Here is a 6,108-nt window from a genome sequence, read left to right on the forward strand (position 1 = left end):
ATCTTTTCCTCTCAGCTAACCTGAAACACACTCAAGGACTCTCCCAAAGGTGTGCCCTCTACTGACACAGGCATTTCTCAGTCCTCCCAGGTCAGCAGTGAAGATTAACCACTGTAGGCTTACTAGCTTGGTCACCTTTCCACTGTCCCATTCATATTGCTATCTTAACCAACTCTGCTTCACAGAAAGAAATGGAAGTTTATAATTAATGTATAAATTAATAAAACTTGTAAACACCTTCTGTAGTGTGAATAAAAATGCCCCCATAGGTCCATAGGGAGTGGCACTATTAGAAGGTGTGGCCTTGTTAGAGGAAGTGTGTCACTGGGGTTGGGCTTTGAGGTTTCAGTAGCTCAAGCCAGGCCTAGTGACTCACATGCTCCTCCTGCTGCCAGCCAATCCAGATATAAAACTCTTCTCCCTCTTCAGCACCATGTTTGCCTGCATCACCGTGCTTCCAGCCATGATGATAAAGAACTAAACCTCTGAAACTGTAAGCAGCCCCAATTAAACGCTTTCTTCTATAAGAGTTGCATGGTCATGGTGTCTCTTCACAGCAATAAAACCCTCACTAAGACACAACTCTTGGGTATTTCCATCTCTTATATCCTGAATTAGTGAGAAAACTGCCCCCTCTGAATACGAGACATAGTCCCAGAAGCTGGCTCTACATAGAATAAATCCCAATTAAGAAGAGAATAAACTTTTGGATACCAGATGATATTCATCATAGCTGGGGAGAAGTGCTCAGCCTTAGTAATTATTAGAAAAATCAAATTAAAGCTACAGTAAGAATTATCTTACATAGTCAAATGGTATTTAATCAAAGTAGTGAAAGGCAGCAAGTGAAGGAAGTCTAGGAAGAGAAGGGAATGCTTGTATCAATAAAGTATTGGTGGGAGTGCACATCAGGAAAGCCAGTGTGGAAGACGGCACGAAGCCCCCTCAGGATAAAGGCAGAGCTACCATTGGATTCTATATTCCCACATATGGGTGTATATAAAAATAAATTATAACCAATATGTCCAATGTATTTGCATATCTCAGAACAATTGTGGCCACATCCAGGTTTTACACTTATACAAAATAAATAAAATTACAGTAAACATTTTAAAATGTCTTTCTTAGCAATGTGTAAGCGTGTATTTGTGCACTTGTGAGTACGGTGACCCTGGAGGCCAGAAGGGAGTTCAAGATCCCTCAAAGATGGAGATCCAGGCATCTGTGGGCTGCTGGGCATGGGAGCTGGAACTGAACTCCTGACTGGTGAGCCTTCTTTTCAGCCCCATAAAATTAAAAAATAAATGTCTATGTTTTGTGTTTCAGCACAAAAAGACATGTAAATGAATTGATGGGTATGTTACATTGATTTGATCATCCTGTCAGAAATTTTTATTTATATGTACTTCATGTAAATTTGTGTATATTTGTACATATGTAGAAATATGTAAAATTTTTAAACCACATACATTTGCATATAATATATAAATAAAAATATAATAAAATATATGTGTATACACACACACACATATATAATATATGGAAAGAGGGGGAGAAAGAGAAAGAATCAGTACATAGCCTGGCTGGCCTAGATTTGTTATGGCCTGTAGATTAGGCTGGCCTCAAACTCACAGAAATCTGCCTGCCTCTATATCTTGGGTGCTCAGATTAAAGTCATGCGCCACTGTACCTGGCAATAATTTTTAAAAAGAGAGAATAAAGTCACTATTGAAGCCTTCTTCACCCTCTCTCTATCTTGGAAGGAGAGTTCACAGCAGGCTAGTAACGAGGAACCTTTCCTGGCATGCTCCACGGAAACAACCCTGCATGGTCTGCCGCAATGTGTATACAGGAAATGTCACTTAAAAATGTTTTCATTTAATGGGCACTCTCAGCCTTCTGAGGTAAATGTGGGGAGGACTTCACACGCAGGGGATTGGAATGTGTATTTTAGTGCTTGGTGTGGCTGCCCAGGTGACATTTTTTTTGTACAGAGGAGCTATCCCCCTAAGACTGAATAGTGAGTAACCTTAGGAGTTAGAAATCCATCTTCTTGGTGTACATTCATATGACCTGGAATTAGTCTGCCCAAGGGAGATCTACACATCTGGGTTCACTCTGAGGTCTCCACAGTAGCTGAAGCCAGCCTTTCACTCTTCCGTAGAAGGAAGGTTCCCTCCATACTCCAGAAGTGTGAGTACAGCATTGAACAGGGCTTTATTTTGAAAGGGACTTAAAAACGTTTGTTTTGGTAGTGCTGTGGAGTGAACCCAGGGCCTTGTGCATGCTGGATGAGCACTGTACCCGCAGCTACACCCTCAGTCAAGAAGGATTTCTTAGCAGTGGCCACGGTGCTGGTACTGGTACAGACTGGAGAGAGGGCTTGGCCGTAAAGAGTGCTTCCTGCTCTTGTAGAGCATCCAAGTTGTTTCCATTTCTGATGGCTTCTAACACCCATAACTCTTACCTCTAGAGGATCAAACTCCCTCTTCCGTCCTCCACAAACATATGCACACGATTAAAAATAAATGCACCCTAAAGAGATTTTAAATTAACATTCTGCTTTAAGAATAGATGTTTGTCAACTGGTCAGTGTGATGCATGCCTTTAATTTCAGCACTTGGGAGGCAGAGGCAGGAGGATCTCTCTGTGAGTTCAAGGCCAGGCTGGTCTACAGTGTGAGCTTCAGGACAGAGTTACATAGTGAGACATTCTCACCTCATCAACCCCCACCCCGCCCAGATAGACATTTGTCTTTTGTACTTTTTGTGTGTCTTGTTGGAATTGTTTTGTATTATTGAAACCTCATACATGTTTACGGTGTAGAACAGTTTTACAACCCTCAAGATGATTTCCTGTATCCCTTCATAGTTGCAGTTACACCCATAGCCTCTAGCTAGCACGTGTATCCTCTCCTCTACAGACTGTTTTTCTTTTAAATGATACACATGTAAACCATCTAGTGTGTGACCTTTTGATCCTGCTGTCTCTCTATCGGAGCAGTGTCTTTGAAATAAACTTGAATCTGCCTATGTGTCAACAGTGTCTTCCTCTTTCTAGCTGTGTAGTATTCCACTGGGTAGATATACTACAGCCTGTTGATATGCTCACATAGAGGAGGAGTTAGAAGTTTAATGATTACTTCTATAGTTGTCAAGGATTAAAAAAGAAACAAACAAACCGTTATTGATATTCATGGTTGCTGATCCAGAATTCTTAGCGGGGCACACAGAGAACCAATAGGGGTTCGACAGATACACATCTCTGGAGAAATTGACTAAGTCTGTGGGGATGAAGTGTGGGCATTGGTCCATCTTGGGAATGTAGACCATAAATGGCTAGACATAAAGGTTAGTCAAACACAAGTAATGATGGATGATCAGAGAGGCACAGGGTGGAGACTATCTGGGGAAACTGGTCCTCATCGAACTTCTTCCTGGATGGGCATCCTGCCTTCACTCCTCAGTCTTCAGAGCTGGACTGCAAACTGGGCTTGGTGGAAGCAATGGTGCTCCTTCCGTGTCTGAGTGGTGGCTAACAAAGGGTTGTCCTGATTGCCATGAGCATGGAGCTCCCTCAGCCCAGTGACTGCCTTAATTTCCTATGCAGAGACCTAGACTCCAAAGGAAGATCATAGGCTTGTAACTTAGTCCTAAACTGGTTTGAGCATTTTGCTTGCAGGTCATGTTTGAATCTCTCTTATGTTTTTTCTTTTCTGTAAAAACCAAAGCTTTTTTTTTTTAATGTCTCACTGAATATTTCATCTTCCTGTCTGAGGCATTTTTCTGATCAGCTTAAGCACGCCTTCCCTAAACAGTCCTTTCTAGTCAGTGCACTGCGGCTTGAAGCCAGGCTTCCCCCCAGTCCCTTCTGTCACTCACACATCAATCACATGCATCAAACACAGCTTTCCTCTGCTGAAACTCCTAAAGCCAAGCAAACCAGGGAGAAGGGAAAGCATTGTGGAGCAGGCTCAAGTGCACATTGGCTTTGTTTCCAGAAAGGGGGTGCTTTAGGGGGCTACCCTAGGCACGAGTGTAGTAGGTAGGTGTAGCCATAGCTTTCTACCATAACAGCAGGCTGTGTTCTTTGATGTACATAGGCCGCTATGGAAAGTCTGTTGCAAAGAAGAATCTCTGTTGAAAAAATAAAACAGGGCTCTGCCTGCCGTGGCCTAAGCCTGCTTTGTGTGTGGCAATGGTCTCACTTCTGTCAGGGATGTTTGACTTTTACTTCAAGAATACTTCCAATTCTGAACGGTTTTATATTACTCCAGGATCTACTATAAACATGGATATAAGCGTGCGTGCGTGCGTGCGTGCGTGCGTGCGCGCGCGTGCGTGCGTGCGTGTGTGCGTGTGTGTGTGTGTGTGTGTGTGTGTGTGTGTGTGTATCTCCTAGTGTGTGTCTCCTAGGCATGCATGTTCTTATATATTTCTAGATTATTATATTCAGGACTTTTTGTTATTAGTTTTTGTTGTTGTTTTCTGATCAGAATTTTATTTGTTGATCCTTAAAAAGCAGAATTCAGAAATGGCAACCCACCCCTAGGACATTTAGTGGTAAACCATTGTCACCTCCTGTCTTTCATAAGGTGTGTTCACACGCACAGATCACCAGAGAGCAGACATGGAAACTCCAGGAGGTACAGGCTCTGTCTTGCTCACACTCTTAGGAGGCAAAAGGCTTTGAGCCCACTTTGATAGAAACTCACCGTGGATTTCCTATAGAGAATTCTCCCAGGCTGTTCCCGCTTTATTTACTAAAAGTACAGAATTGAAAGTTTCTCCCCATTTTAGAGTTCTCCAAAATGGGTAACAGAAGATTCAGTTCAGAAAGCTACAGAAGGTGTTTATCATTCTAGCATGGAGCCCCCCACTGACACTACCTTGCTGATCACAGACCCTGCAGAGATCTAAGGAGTTGCCAATACATAATTTGTTTCAAAGAAAGCCAGTCAGCAGGACGCTGTGATGGATGGAGGGCAGAATACTGGCGAAGGCCCAGAGTAAAGAATCCCGAGAAAGTTATGGTGCCATTTCTATTTAATGAGCCAGTAGTATAGTGAGCAACCTACACGACTTCGGCTGTGACCACGACACAACCTTTCTGTGGAACTGCTGCAAGGACCCACGGCTGTCAGTTGTCCTCCTCAGGTACCGGTGCTGGGTGAGCAGTTGCAGTCCCAATTCCCGCAAAAACTTAAGGTCGGGGCGTATAATGGAGGGGTTTTTTTTCTTTTTTTTTTTTACCAGACAGGAGCTCTTTGGTGAAGACTCCTTTAGGGAAAAGTCATTTGGCTTCCTCTTCAAGGAGGTTGGGAAGGACCATTCATGCTCTCTCCATTCTTCCAATCAACTGCTGCTGTCAGCTGGAGAGAGTCAACCACTCTGAGCCTCTCATTAAAGTCCTTGCTCGTGGTGGCTGGCTAGAGGGTAGACAGCTTTAGTTTCTTGTCGGGGCCAAAAATGAACACCTCACGGGCGGTCACAGGCGTGCCTTTAGCATCGTTTTCTGCTGGATCCAACATGCCCGAAAGGATCGCAAGATCCCTGTCCTTATCATCGATGATGGGAAATGGTAACTTTTCTGTGGGTGCTGCACATTGGTGTCCTTGCTCCGGGTAAGATAGTCCTCAGTGCTGTCTACTGAAAGAGCAATCAACTTAACAGTCCTCTTGGCAAACTCTGGCGCCAGCTTTGCAGCTCTGCCAAGTTCTGTGGCGCACACTGGGGTAAAGTCCTGTGGGTGGGAAAAGAGAATGCACCATGAATCTCCCAGGAAATCATGGGAGCGGATGCAGCGGATGGTAGCATTGGCCTCAAAGTTGGGGCCTTTGTCCCCGATAAGCAGCCCTCTGGGCATGGCGGCAGTGGTGATGCTGGGAACGAGGAGGCGCAGCCGCAGCAGTGAGCCTTGTTATTAGTTTTTAATTGGATTTTTTTTTTTTTGAGATAGGATCTCACGATGTAGCCCTGAGTTGTCTGAACTTTACTATGTAGACCAGGCTGGCCTCAAATTAACATCTACCTGCCTCTGTCTCCCAGATGCTGAGATTAAAGACATGCACCTCTATGGCCAGTCTAGTTTAACACTGTTGTTGCCCAT

The 6,108-nt window shown here is 43.9% G+C and overlaps 1 pseudogene; it reads right to left on the reverse strand.

The window, feature by feature from the left end:
* Window positions 1–5,202: 5,202 nt before the first annotated feature.
* On the reverse strand, window positions 5,203–5,865 carry Prdx6-ps2 (peroxiredoxin 6, pseudogene 2; annotated as a pseudogene).
* Window positions 5,866–6,108: the final 243 nt, after the last annotated feature.

The sequence above is a fragment of the Rattus norvegicus genome, chromosome 4 (assembly GCF_021556685.1).
Source record: "Rattus norvegicus strain SHRSP/BbbUtx chromosome 4, alternate assembly SHRSP_T2T, whole genome shotgun sequence".
Classification (NCBI taxonomy): domain Eukaryota; kingdom Metazoa; phylum Chordata; class Mammalia; order Rodentia; family Muridae; genus Rattus; species Rattus norvegicus.